Consider the following 15,791-nt stretch of genomic DNA (forward strand, 5'->3'; position numbering starts at 1 on the left):
ATGAAGACTAAATAAATTTTCAACTGCCAACATAACTAAAATAATTTAAAGATTTCGGCAATTCTCTGCAGCCAACTTCGGATCTATGTTTACATTATCCATAGATCCGAGAATGATAGCAGAGAAATGCGAAGCCAGCAGTCTATGTGAATGAATGATTTTAGCAATCTTGGGAGATGAAGATTTATTCAGTGTTCATAGTACCACAGATCGCTTCCATGCTGACGATCTTGGAAGTGTATATTTAATTAAATTCTAGATAACAGAGAATATTATACAGTTAAAAATATGTTTTTTGTCATATAGTAACCCAATGTCGGAACTAGAAAATTCAAAATGGGGAATCCAATTCGGCGGATCAAAAATTATAAATTTAGCGGATTCGAGTAAAACTTGAGGTATAAAGTATGGCGAGGTCGCTGATAACGAATTATAAATCTAAATTTTCGTAATAAAAGGGCTGCTAACGGGTTGTCCCACGTGAGATGGTCCGAAAAGCATGTCTTTTACTTCAGGTGGCGTCTGTTTATCTTCTTCACTTTTCTGGTCACTCGAGGTGGATGGATTCGAAGATTCAAGAAGCCGTTGGAATACGACATGCACTGTTATCCCACGGGAGTATTTGCATGTAAAACTGTCTTGATAACGTCGGGTATCTTTATTCAGAAGTGGCACCCGTCTTTTAAGGAAAGTACATTTTTTAGAGTTCTAGATAAATATAGAGTTCTTTGTACGAAGTTTGAATTGTTCTGTAACATTACGCTAAAAACAAAATACTAAGCTGGGTAATTTTAATCTTGTAAAAGAATTATTTGCTAATTTGCGAGAAAAATTATCATAATTTCGAATAGCTCTCCAAGAAGTCTAGAGACGAACCTAGTGATATTTTTTGTGTATATAGTAATTAATGAGATAATTGTAATACCGTAACGACTAATGAGGAACTCATTTGATCCGTGTGGCACTGCCGCCCGGTGGGAAACGACCGTCCACTAAAAACGTGCAAATATGTCCGTGCAAATACATCTGATCTAGTTAACTTCATTATTAAGGTAGTATGAGCTCCATTTAGAAAAGTGGAGCCACTCAGAGCAAATTTTGTAGCCAAGGGTTTCGGATAACGTTAGCAGTAGTTTAGTCTTAAGTCGATATACATCTTTACACCGGTTAAAAAAGACATAAACATACCTTCTGGAGTGCTGCCCATTATATTTTATCCTATCAACTTGGTGGTATCGCCGGCATAATTAGACAGGACACACGTACAATATCTGAAAAACGGGCCTTTGTCCGAAATACTGTTTACCGTTGACTGTCACGGCACGTGTCATATCGACTTGAAACTGGAATGACATCGCAGCGTTAGACAACTATGCGCCGGTGCACTCTACAGGCTCTCCATCGCTCATCCACCGGCCCGTTAAGGGAGGACATTCATGAAACCTACAGAAAATGTCAGTTGTCAATTTATTTTTCATTTATTTGCGGAATTCATGGACGATAAGTTCCCGAAGTTTCAGTGATGAAACCGCATTCAAAGTGACAGAAAAATAATTAAATGTGTGATGTGATATTCCTGTCACACCCAATTTTTGAAGCAACACTTCGATATCTACAGGATCCGCGAGACAACAACTCCTAAATTCCCTAGGAGAGACTTCCAAATTGTATCGTCGATGTTGTCAAGCCCTCTTATAGGTTTCCCGCCCATCCTGAGCTTTTAAAAAAGTGTGTTCATGACAAAACTCAGAATCCAAATGAGTCTCTAAATTCACTCATATGGGAACCATGCCCTAAAGCCACATTTTCATTTGCTACAGTTTCCAGAATTTCGACTTATGATGCAGTTCTTGTATTTAATTATAGGAACATAGGGACGATGAAGGTATCAGAGAGAACGAGCTTAATGGTAGGAAATTTCACCCAAGAAATCTTGAGCAAAATACATATACAGTACTTCTCTGCAGCCCAAGTGTCAGTTGAACATCTGGTAAAGGAACTAAGGCAGAAAACAAGGAACCAGAAAGGAAACTAGGGCCTTCTGAAGAGATAACAGAAGAAAAAACGTTAGACTGAACTTAGAATTGCATTTCCTGAAAATTATAGTTTTTTATGTTTATGTACCTCACTCTCAGAACCGATGAACGACAGAATTATGAAATTTTGTACATTTATTCCTTTGAAACCATTAAATTTTGCCTCTAGAGTTAAATCTGAAATTCAGGGTGCAAGCTGAGAAATGGGGCAAAGTGATGGGAATTTTGCAAGAATTTTAAATTGTACTTACAGAATTATAATCGAAAAATTATTTAACTTCTCCTGTTCGATATAATCAAAAAAACTTCAAGAATGAAGCATATTGCATGCAGAGAGATTAAACAAAGAAAAATTTGTTGAAATCTCTTGAATACTTTCTGTGAAAAAGGTACACGTATTACGGTATTTTCTGAAAATAAAAGTTTTAAAGTCCTTTAAAAAAAATTAAATTACATATAATTCAAGGAGCTCAACAGTAAATAAGTTAATTTCATGTAAAGCATGGTACAAAATTTCATTACTGTATCTTCAAAATTGTGGATTTGGTGCATCTTTTAAATAGTTTGTATTTTTCATGAGCATCACCCCTCCCCTCCTTCAATCATCCCTAGAAAAAGTCTGGAACAGTGGCTGAAAAGGACGTAGTGATACCCTTACGAAAAGATGAAGGGGATACTTCTATTCTAATGTAATTCGATAGCCTAGAATCGCGGCGATACCGTTCAACATTGAAATAAGTATGAATTTATAATTTGTGTCCGGTATAACACGGTATTGAAGGCTAATTAGAAATCTCTTGTAAAAAGTATGATAACCATTACAAAAATCATCACTGGATCCCTAGATTAGCATCTGACTATATCAAAATGTCCACCGCTCCGACGCTGCTAGCAAAACGATTGAATAAAAATGTCACTTCCAAGGAATAAAAGATTATCGTAGATTCACGTAGCTATTTAATAACTGCGCTCTGTTCACATTAAATGAAACTGATTTTTTTTCCATTGAATTTCGATCCCCCCCAGGGCGGTGGGGGGGGGGGGGGGGGGGGGGGAGCGGGCTGGAAGCAGCTGAATATGCCAATCTGCAGCCAACAGAAGAGATAAAAAACATAACGAGAAGATAACAATAAACACAGGCGATAAAACGGTGACTTAAAAAAAAACTGTAAAATGGCGGAAAGTTGTGAAAGTTAAAATATAGAAAACACAGGGTTGACGATGCTAATGAAGACACACAGTAAGTAGACAGGCAAAGTGTAGCGGCAGCCGCCGAGCCGAGAGGACGTGCAGCACAGCAACAGCAGCAGCACTTGTGTGATAAACTGTAAATTAATTCAGTCTTTGTTTCTTGTTCACATGCTTCTGCAAGTAAGTGAACTGTACGTGTGTATTTCACTGTGTAGACTGGTGGTTGGAAAATTAATCCTAGTTTTTGTTGTTGCGTAAGTTTTGTGAATATCCTTGTGTAGGGCGGCTTCCTAGAGTAAATTTTCAGTGTAGAGAAATACTTATTTCTGTGTAATAGCTTGCGGTCTCAGAGTACAGTGAGAAACCTGCACACCAACTTTTAGTGTTACTTTATTCTCCTTTGGTATATTTTCATACTCAGTAGCGCCATTTGAGACCTCGTATCTATTTTATGCACAATTCGATATGATTAGGGATTGTGCTTATTGTGAGCGGACATAAGGAGAGTTGACTCCTGTCCGTAAACAGCTGGCAGCTGCGTTGGCTATCGTCGATAAGCTTCTAGCTAATGCTCTAAGTTGCGGTGACGTCGGGGCGCCAGTGACGCGACCTGTGACACCTTTGGTACCGCTGGCATCCCCTGGTGACCCTGACGTCACTGCAGCTTCTGATACGCAACATCTGACCGGTCTGTCCTGACTCCAGAGTGGGTTGCAGGCAGTGGTGGGTTCGCGTGTCACTGGGCGGAAGGCGAAAGAGGGAGCAGCCCGTGCGGCCGGCTCCGCACGTCTTAGCAACAGGAACGAGGTGCTTCCCATTGTTGATGATAACTCTGAGCCAGTACGGGATGCCTCTCCTGTTGGGCCAGCGGTCGATTACCGTGCCCAGTCCGGACAAGTACAGAGGGTGGGTATGCTAGTCATTGGGAGCTTCAATGCTAGGCTGGTGATGGAGTCCCTCAAGGAGATAGCAGGCAAGGCGGGAAGGAATTCCAGTGTCCATTCAGTATGTTTGCCGGGAGGTCCTATCCGTGATGTGGAGGAGGCCCTGCCGGCGACTATCGAGCGCACTAGGTGCAACCGCCTGGATGTAGTGACAGAAGTCGGCGCGAATGACGCCTGCCGCTTGGATTCTGAGGCCATCCTCAGCTACTTTCGGCGGTTGGCTGATTTGGTAAAGACAACTAGCAACGCACGCGGGGTGCAGGCTAGGCTGTCTATTTACAGCATCGTACCCAGGGATGATCGCGGTCCTCTGATCTTGCCGTTGTAATTGTGAATTACTTCAACTTGGCAGGTATAGATTGGGGGTGTTATGCCATCGACACTGGTGCCAGAAACAGGGAATCGTGTGGCACTGATTTGGATGTCTTGTCCGAAAATTACCTTTAGCAGACAGTTAGAGAACCAACTCGTAAGGGTAATGTCTTAGACCTGCTGCCAACAAATAGACCTGAACTTACCGAAACAGTTAACGCAGATGAAGGTGTCAGTGGTCATAAGGCTGTGACAGCGTCTATGACGATGGGTCCTACAAGGGATGTTAAGAAAGGCAGGAAGATATATTTGCGAGCGGTTTAAGACGCTGCAGTCATGGACTGTGCGGCTGGTCCCGGCGGAGGGTCGAGTCCTCCCTCGGGCATGGGTGTGTGTGTTTGTCCTTAGGATAATTTAAGTTAAGTAGTGTGTAAGCTTAGGGACTGATGACCTTAGCAGTGAAGTCCCATAAGATTTCACACACATACAAGATACATTTGCTCAGCAACGGTGACAGAATACACATTTCAGAATATCTAAGTAGTCAGCATCAAATATTCGGTGATGAGGACGAAGATGTGAAGAAAAAATGGAAAAAATTCAAAGGCATTGTTCAATATGCCCTAGACAAGTATGTCCTGAGTAATGTTTTAAGGGATAGGAAAGATCCACCATGGTTTAATAGCCTTTGTTAGAAAAGCGCTTCGTAAACAAAGAGCACTTCATCTCAGATTCAAGAGAAGTAAAAAACTAGCTGACAAGCTAAAGCTGAACGAAGCGAAAATGAGCGTAAGGAGAGCAATGAGAGAAGCGTTCAGTGATTTTGAAAGTAAGTCGTTGTCAGTCGATCCGAGTAAAAATACCTAAGAGATTTTGGTCCTATGTAAAATCAGTAAGTGGGTCAAAATCTATTCATTCTCTCAGCGACCACACCGCTACCGAAACGGAAGATAACAGAGAGAAGGCCGAAATACCATATTCGGTCTTCCGAAGTTGTTTCACCGCGGAAGATCGTAATACTGTACCTCCTTTCAATCGTCGTGCGTGCGTCGAAATTACAGATATTGAGATAGTAGATCGTGGAATGGAAGTGCAGCTAAAATCGCTTAACAGCGGAAAGGCTTCAGGACCGGATGAGGTACCTATAAGATTCTATAAAGATTATGCGAAAGAATTTGCTCCCCTTCTAGCAGTAATTTATCGTAGATAGCCAGAGAAACGAAAGGTACCTAACGACTGGAAAAAAGCGCAGATCATTCCCGTTTGTAAGAAAGGGCGTAAAGCAGATCCACACAGTTATAGACCTATATCGTTGACGTCAATCTGTTGCAGAATTATGTAACATGTTTTATGCTCAAGAATTATGACGTTCTTGGAAAAATGAACATCTCCTCTATAAGAATCAACATGGATTCCGCAAACAGAGATTTTCAACGCATCGACATGAGATGTCGGATTACTCCAGTAGCAGGTCTTGTTTATATCTGCTTCAAAATAGTTTCTTAGCCCCAGGAATTTTGGATGATATTATAGTGGGTTGAAAACCTCTCGTCTTAATCTCTCGTGGATAGGTTCAAATGGTTCAAATGGCTCTGAGCACTATGGGACTTAACATCTATGGTCATCAGTCCCCTAGAACTTAGAACTACTTAAACCTAACTAACCTAAGGACATCACACAACACCCAGTCATCACGAGGCAGAGAAAATCCCTGACATCGCCGGGAATCGAACCCGGGAACCCGGGCGCGGGAAGCGAGAACGCGACCACGACCTGCGAACTCGTGGATAGGTGTTGACCAGTATTTATCTAAAAATGCGTTCTCTTATGCCCCCAAAAGAGTGTCATCTTCTATGTGTACTACCACATATTTGATCTTTTGAGCTTCTGTCCCAGTCCTAGGCAGTACATTCTTAAAGGCTCGGGACAAACACTACTGGAAGCGTTTGCTTTGTTTCATTTGAAAATACAGAAACTGTCGGTGTTTTATTAAAGTCTCGCCCATTAATAACGCTAACCAACAAGACGGAACAGCATTTACATGCGGTTATCTGTCTCATAAAAGTTTTGCTCGTTACTCGCGTAGCGTGTCGGCATGCGCTCGCGCGGCGTGGGTTGGGTGTTGTTGTCCGCACCACTGATTTCTCACACCAGAGGACGGTTGTTTATAGCTCCGCTTACCGCATCCGGCGATGATATTACGTTACTTTGTTTGCTAACTATTTCGTCCATTAATCTTTGTTCTACCTGTTTGATACCGTGTTCTGCGCGTTTTAAAATATCTTGTTCCTTGTCCCCCATTACTTCCTTTACGGCTTCCTCATAAGTACGCTGTTCGCGTACGCATTTTTCCGCAAACGTTGTGTTTTCATCTTTTATATTATCCTTTACTGTTTCGTAAAGTTGCACAATATCTGAGTTGATTTTTTTTGTTCTAACTTAAGTAATCCTATCTCCACTGTGATATTCTCTACATTTTCTGGTAAGTCGTCACAGAACGAATGCAGCTTCGCCACTTCTGATTGTACATTATGTATGTTAACCTGCGTATTCTGTTGCATTACCAGTAAATTATCCTGAGTTTCTCTGATACCGGATAGCTCCTGTCCCTGCGGCGTGTGAGTGTTTCAAATTTTCCTTCGACTGTGCCTTTTAATTTCTCATTCATATCTTGAACTAAGTTTGTACCCGTTCGTTAATTTACCTATCCATCTCCGTGGAGATTTGCGAAATCTGCTGCGTGAACTTCGTATCCAGATTATTGAGTTCTGTGCGCAAATTTTTTACTTTGCCTGATATGTATATCATGTCTGTATATACCTTACCGATCTCGGACTTTACTGTAGTCATGCCTGCCGGCCGAAGTGGCCGAGCGGTTCTAGGTGCTTCAGTCTGGAAACGCGCCATCGCTACGGTCACAGGTTCGAATCCTGCCTCGGGCATGGATGTATGTGATGTCTTTAGGTTAGTTAGGTTTAAGTAGTTCTAAATTCTGGGGGAATGATGACCTCAGAAGTTAAGTCCCATAGTGCTCAGAGCCATTTGAACCATTAGTCATATCTGTTTGTATTGTGTCTAAACTCGACATCTTCGAATTGATTGTATTCATGTCGGCTTGTATTGTTTCTAAATTCGACATTTTTGATTTTACTTTGTTCAAATTGGTCTCTGAACTCGACATTTTCGAATTCATGTCTGTATTGTTTCTCTTAAGGCTGCATATATTCCCTGTGGCTGTCAGCATCTCCGTCTGTACTACGCTTACTGCTTCCATTTAGAATATTCCTTTATCTTGAGGTGTCATTAATTTCGTCTGCTGTAATCAACGTATTGCTTGTAATGAAATGTTCCGTATTCACGGGCGTCGAATACAATAACGGCATGTCGCGCCCAGCCTCCAGATAATCACCGGTTGACGGTTGCAAACCACTCATTGTAACGTTTTGCAAATGCAAATGTGCAGCATTGGTATTTTGATTTTGAAATGACATTTCATTGTCGTTTCGTCCATCCATTATGAAAATCTTTACGTATCTGCAGTTAGGAAAATTAATATTTTCTCTGTTTGGATTTTACTTCCGCACTATTTCTCATGCGACAGAATGCATGTACAGTTACACGTAATTGTAATCTCAATTGTTGTTCAATCAATATGCTTCTCGTACTGACAAAGAAACATCATTCTCTCTACTTGATTGCAATTGCGTTAGCCTCTGAAGCTTTAGGTTCTGGGTTTTAGGAAATAGGTGCTTGGTTTTTGTAATAGGTCTACTTGGAACGTATTCGCTATATACATTGCGTCGTCCTACCTTATCGTTCTCTTGTAACTGGTACTTCCCACTATCGCAGTTTTAGTTGTCCACTATTCGTATTGTTGTCTTCTTCCTTCTAATTTATTTATTTATTTTTCTGAGTTAGTATTTTTCCAGTGTTACATTATTGTCTCCATCATGTCATCAGGGTACATGGAACACAAAGAAATTATTAACGCATATGTATATTCATTATCTTAACAATACTAGTGCTCACCGTTTCACCCACTACGTATTACGCCTGACACGGTCGCCCCTTTGTAATATAATAAAAAATAATATTTAGATATATGGAAATAATGAAATTAATTAATGGCAGATAAGAAAATAATACAGAGGTGATCTGTAATTGGAATTTTGATTACTGTCTCTTATGAAATTATCTGGCATGTCGCACTATCACAATACGCTGTGCTATGCCTGTAAATGAGTAAGAAATCTTTTCATATTAGTTTCACATAAACGAAATAGTCTTTCTCTTGTTGTACATTTATGTTTACCAATTAATAATAACTACGTTCGATCGCCGTACCCACGTACAAAGTCTTGACCGTGTTTTTTATATTGTTGTAATCGGATGTTTGTGATAACTCCAAGGTATGCAAGTGAGCTACTTTGTATTCTATATATTGCAGTACTACTTGGAATAATGACTCATACAACTTTTCACTGGTAAAATAATGCTACATTATTCTTTTGATGCACATAAAAGCCGGCCGGGGTGGCCTAGCGGTTCTAGGCGCTACAGTATGGAACCCGCTGCGGTCGCAGGCTCGAATCCTGCCTTGGGCATGGCTGTGTGTAATGTCCTTAGGTTAGTTAGGTTTAAGTAGTTCTAAGTTCTAGGGGACTGATGACCTCGGAAGTTAAGTCCCATAGTGCTCAGAACCATTTGAACCATTTTTTGCACATAAAAATACAGACTTTTTACTTATTCTCACAACCAAAATGGCTACCGCCGATTATGCACTAAAATAACTTCCGTATATCATCGTTCATTGACAGAGACCGAGTCCTTCCTCATACCATGAACTGGAAAAATATCTTTTTTTTTAACATTTGAAAATCAAAAATACATGATGGTAGGCATAGGCTCTATGCTGGGCTACCGCTTCACATTTTCTCTTTACCTTCGAAGAAAACGAAAACATAAAAGCAAGAAACGCAAAGGTTACATTACAACAGGCTATATGTTTTTAAAAAATATACATTAAATACATATGTATGTAGTACATAAAGGGGAAGCGTAGTTGTTACAAATCTCGAAAAGATCTTGATCGATTTGCTTTCAATTTTTCCATGAAGCTCTAATGAACATGCTGGCGGACAAAGGCTATACATTTTTGTAACTTATTACATGCACAAGTATATGTGTAATATATAAAGAAGAAACGTTGTTAGCAAACACCTCGGAAAGACCTTGACAAATTTACTTCAGATTTTTACACGATACTCTACTGAACATTGAGACGGAAATGAACATAGAGAGGGGTAGGAGGAGATGGACAGGTAGAATCTGGAGGAGGCTATGCACAGAGAGATGGGCAAAGAATGAGGTGTACAGAAATACTGAACATTCGGACGGAAATGGACATAGAGAGGAGGGAGGAGAAGATAGACAGAGAGAGGGGAAGAGGTTATGCACAGATCGATTGGGGGAAGAGGAGTGTACAGGGAGAGGGGCAAGGAATTTAGGAAGTATGCGCGATTCCCACACATAATTAGCAGCTGCGAATCCGCTAATAGCAATGGGGTTCTGTGTACTTCCTCGAATTGCGTTTCTCAGTGTCTGTAGGAGTAAAGTAACAGTATCTTTGTAGATTACTTGTAGTCAACTATGGTAGAATGCAGTCTCCCAAAATTTTCTTTAGGACTCACAGCTACAAACATAGCTATGAAGCGAGGCCAATGATGGTGGCAAACCGAGTATTCATGCAAGCTCATGGCGCCCTCACCTAGCGGGGTGGCGCAGTGGTTAGCATGCTACACTCGCATTCGGGAGGAAAACGGTTCAACCCCGCGTCCGGCCATCCTGATTTAGGTTTTCTGTGATATCCCTAAACCACTTCAAACAAATGCCCGGATAGTTCCTTTCAAAGGGCACGGACGACTCCCTTCCCCACCCTTCCCTAATCCGATGAGACCGATGACTTCGCTGTTTGGTCTCCTCCCAAAAATCAACCCAACTCCCAACCCAACGGCGCCCCTTGTCACAGCAGCCATAGTTGCTGGGACTCCTTCCACAGAGCTTCAAAATCTGCTTCTTTGTTCCATACTTCAGTTTACTGAAGCTCGCTGTCCGATGAGATAGTTCGTTACAGACTATAATTTCGTTCTTTGCGATGTTTCACAACTATACGCACAAAATAACTCGATCCATTTCTGGGAGCGAAGGAATCGGGAAAGTCGTTTGATTTCGGTCATATACTGAATGTATTTCGTCCGTTGCCAACCATAGCTGCTAAACAGTACAACACGCCTTGGCTCTGTAGTAAGCAGTGTGGTTGCAATGTTGATTCCCGTGTGCTGACAGTTCCGCAACCTGCCGCCACATCTCTCCTCCTTCTGCAGAAGCTCCCAGCGTCCACTGCAAAAGGGCCAATCTATATTGTGCGTATGGTACATGTTCGACATACTGCGCTGCCACCATACGTTATCACATAAAAGAACGTCATAGTTGCTACGCTGAAGCACAAGAATAGTTTCTACGCCTTGTCTAAAATAAAATGTTTCATATTTTACGTTCTATGTTGGACATACAGTTATGAATACCTACTATTGACTAGTTCCATTTTAATGGTCATTTTCAAGTGTACAGAAATAAGTACTACGATGTAGGAAAACCGTCGGCGTTCGAAGCAGCTTCCAGATAGTCTCTGAAAGCATAAATAGAGACCCCATCTGGTTTTCATGGGAATCCTATACCATTCCTCCTGCGAAATAGTGGAAATTTCAGGTAACTATGACGGAGACAAATACACTCCTGGAAATGGAAAAAAGAACACATTGACACCGGTGTGTCAGACCCACCATACTTGCTCCGGACACTGCGGGAGGGCTGTACAAGCAATTATCACACGCACGGCACAGCGGACACACCAGGAACCGCGGTGTTGGCCGTCGAATGGCGCTAGCTGCGCAGCATTTGTGCACCGCCGCCGTCAGTGTCAGCCAGTTTGCCGTGGCATACGGAGCTCCATCGCAGTCTTTAACACTGGTAGCATGCCGCGACAGCGTGGACGTGAACCGTATGTGCAGTTGACGGACTTTGAGCGAGGGCGTATAGTGGGCATGCGGGAGGCCGGGTGGACGTACCGCCGAATTGCTCAACACGTGGGGCGTGAGGTCTCCACAGTACATCGATGTTGTCGCCAGTGGTCGGCGGAAGGTGCACGTGCCCGTCGACCTGGGACCGGACCGCAGCGACGCACGGATGCACGCCAAGACCGTAGGATCCTACGCAGTGCCGTAGGGAACCGCACCGCCACTTCCCAGCAAATTAGGGACACTGTTGCTCCTGGGGTATCGGCGAGGACCATTCGCAACCGTCTCCATGAGGCTGGGCTACGGTCCCGCACACCGTTAGGCCGTCTTCCGCTCACGCCCCAACATCGTGCAGCCCGCCTCCAGTGGTGTCGCGACAGGCGTGAATGGAGGGACGAATGGAGACGTGTCGTCTTCAGCGATGAGAGTCGCTTCTGCCTTGGTGCCAATGATGGTCGTATGCGTGTTTGGCGCCGTGCAGGTGAGCGCCACAATCAGGACTGCATACGACCGAGGCACACAGGGACAACACCCGGCATCATGGTGTGGGGAGCGATCTCCTACACTGGCCGTACACCACTGGTGATCGTCGAGGGGACACTGAATAGTGCACGGTACATCCAAACCGCCATCGAACCCATCGTTCTACCATTCCTAGACCGGTAAGGGAACTTGCTGTTCCAACAGGACAATGCACGTCCGCATGTATCCCGTGCCACCCAACGTGCTCTAGAAGGCGTAAGTCAACTACCCTGGCCAGCAAGATCTCCGGATCTGTCCCCCATTGAGCATGTTTGGGACTGGATGAAGCGTCGTCTCACGCGGTCTGCACGTCCAGCACGAACGCTGGTCCAACTGAGGCGCCAGGTGGAAATGGCATGGCAATCCGTTCCACAGGACTACATCCAGCATCTCTACGATCGTCTCCATGGGAGAATAGCAGCCTGCATTGCTGCGAACGGTGGATATACACTGTACTAGTGCCGACATTGTGCATGCTCTGTTGCCTGTGTCTATGTGCCTGTGGTTCTGTCAGTGTGATCATGTGATGTATCTGACCCCAGGAATGTGTCAATAAAGTTTCCCCTTCCTGGGACAATGAATTCACGGTGTTCTTATTTCAATTTCCAGGAGTGTAGCGATCACGTACCTTTTTCCTACGTAGACCACAGGGGCTCGATGATATTGAGATCTGTTGACTGCGGCGGTCAGGGAACATGCTCGAGCTGACTAAACCAGTCTGGAACGAAGCGATCAGTGTGACCTACGATCCTGTAGCCTTGGAACACAGCATCACCATTTGGGAACAAAGAATGTACTATGGGATGGACCTGTTCAGCCAAAACAGCCACATAATCGTTGGAATTAAAGCGACCTTGGAGAGTAACCATGGGGGTCACGGAATACCACCATGTGGTAGCCCAAATCTTTATCGAACCCCCACCATAATTCACTCTTGGTTTTTAAACTCAATCAGAATTCAGGTTCCATAGTCCGGGTTTTATGGGATCAGCACCACGTTTTCCCGTTACGGGAATTTGCATCACTGATGGAGTGGTTTTGGAACTCAAGCTCGCCCCCCATTTCCCTGCGTATGGAGATGACATAGTTATTTTGGTGCAGACGGGGTTCGCGTGTGCGGCATTCAGTTCCACAGTGATTTTTGCAGCAGTCGTCGTCTTACTTTTCGTCACAGTCCTCTTCAATGACAGTCTGTCACGATCACTCAACACGCGGTTTTGTCCGCGTAGTGACTTAGTAGATGACTTTTTTTTTTCACTTTCCGTGTAAGCGGTATAAATCTATCTTCATTTCGGACGCAGCCACTATACTGACACCAACAATTTGCCCAAGTTCGAATTCACTTAGCTGCAGCACACTGCAGATTTCCCTGCTTACATCTGACACTCGCAACATATTCAGTACTCTCCACAGGTGGTATTTGTGCTCAGTTACAACAACGCAACCTGGAGGCTTAGTTAGAATCTGCAGTTATGTTCACGCATGCATTTCTCGCAGTGTTTCGATATTTTTGTCCGACCTCTGTACCTAGGACATACATGAGAACATCAACAAGGAGAAATACGTACATACGCAGTATCAATCGATATTGTTATAGTATCAGAAACGTGCTAAATGGGAATAAAGATAAAAGAATAGTTAAAACCTTTTTTTTTTTACATGTTCATATGGTCACATAGTTGTTTTAATTTCTTTAAACTGTACTTTCCTTTAGTATACTCCTGACCATGTAGGCCAGTTTCACACTCTCCTTCTTCTTGTTCTCAAGTAAACCCGCAGTTATGTTTACTATATACGATTAAAATTGCTGTTTTTTTAACGGGTCATTAGCGGTGAATACAGCATGTTTAAAATATCTGCAGCCTCAGCGGAACCATGAATGCCTCATCTCAACATTTAATGCATGTTTGTCCCCAGCATTAAGGAAATGCATTTGTGTATATTTATACCATATTGTGTTAAAAAAACTTTTAGGGGGAATGAAATGAAAGTGAGGACATAGTTCAACTCTTCCACAACACTCTGGCACTAGTTACATGGTTGTAGACTTCACAGTCTACGAGTTTCAATGACAAGAACAATAAGAAGCATTAAGAACGGGTTGTGTTCGGGAAGTGGCAACTCTGTTCCAGGCTACGGTGCGCTTCTATCGAGGAGTCAGTGCATCGGTAATTTGAACACACACTTGAGCGGAAATCCGCTAGGCGAATCGATGGACTACAAGAAGAGACTACACGCGGTCAGCTCTGCGGCGTTGTTCTTTCGTCTCTGATGGGATATGGACCCGTCTGGTGACGATTCTGCGCCTGCGATAACCACCCCTGCGGGTGTGTTGTGCGGGACGTCGTCGTGGTCGGAAACAGGCGTTACGTCAGCTCGTCAACGTGGCTTCTTCGCTGCCAAAGGAATCCATTTACAAGTTATTCGTCCAGAGTTTCGCTCAAGGAAAGTCACTAGTATCGCACCCTGCGCTCTTACTCAGGGAAAAATTTTAATACTGTCATTCTGTTGTTCAAGTAATAGTATGAAGTCACCAGCATGAGTACTAAAAGGAATCCGTTAAATTTCGGTTACACAATAAATCGCATATATCTATAGGCTGTCAATTTAACTAAATACTAAGGATAATAATTACGAGCAACTTAAACAGGAACGGTCACATAGACAATATGGTGGGAAGGTGAATCAAAGACTGAGATTTATACTGAGATTTACTGGCAGAACACTTACTTGCAACACATGCACCAAAAGAGACTGCTTACACTGCCCCTGCCCGTCCTCTGCTATTGTGCTGCTATTTATGTAGGGGATTCTTACCAGACAGGATTGACAGAGGACATCGAAAAAGTTCAAAGAAGGGAAGCTCCTTTTCTATTATCTCGAAACAAATTCATCTCATGGATGGGGTGACAATCATTAATACAACGGGGATTCTCATTGCGGCGAGATCTTTTCACGAAATTTTGATCTCAAACTTTCTCCACCGAATGCGAAAGTATTTTGTTGACACCCACCTACATAGGAAGAAATGATCATTGTAACAAAATAAATAAGAATTCGTACGCGAAGATTTAAGTGTTCGTTTTTCCCGCGCGCTGTTATGGAGTTAAACGTTAGAGAAATAGAGTGGAAGTGGTTTGATGGACACTCTGTCGGGCACTTAATTGTACTATTCATGTAGATTCGATGACAAATGTCGTCTCTCTTGAATAATAATTGTATTGAATTTCGTACTTCGAAGGAATGAAACTTCGTGCATAGGTAACAGTTGATAAACATAAAAGAACGTTACAAGTTTTGGTGTAATGTGTAATTGGGTGAGAAATTACATTAAGAACGACCTGTTAGACTGTCTTAAATAATTCAACTTCGTCTCCTTGGCATCTTCATGGAATTCTACGTCTCAGAGAAAATTACGTCGATGTGTAATGGTTCATTAGTCAAGTGTTGTGGTCCAAAAATTGTGTTTCACCTTTTTATCGATAAATCGAAAGTTATAGTTACCAGAGAAGTTGTTTCAAGAAAACTTCTTTTATAGTTATTGAGTTATGTCGTGTTGCATTTCGATGTTCGAGCACGAAAGGCTAAAGCCGATTCTCTGTATCCCCTGTGCTCTCGCAGCGCATAATCTTAATTTTTATGACTGAATGTCACATCTTTCATTCTCCACAAATCGGCAGGAATTGTTGGTGACTCGCTCACAGTGCCAT

This window comes from Schistocerca americana, chromosome 3 (assembly GCF_021461395.2).
Source record: "Schistocerca americana isolate TAMUIC-IGC-003095 chromosome 3, iqSchAmer2.1, whole genome shotgun sequence".
NCBI classification, from domain to species: Eukaryota; Metazoa; Arthropoda; class Insecta; order Orthoptera; family Acrididae; genus Schistocerca; species Schistocerca americana.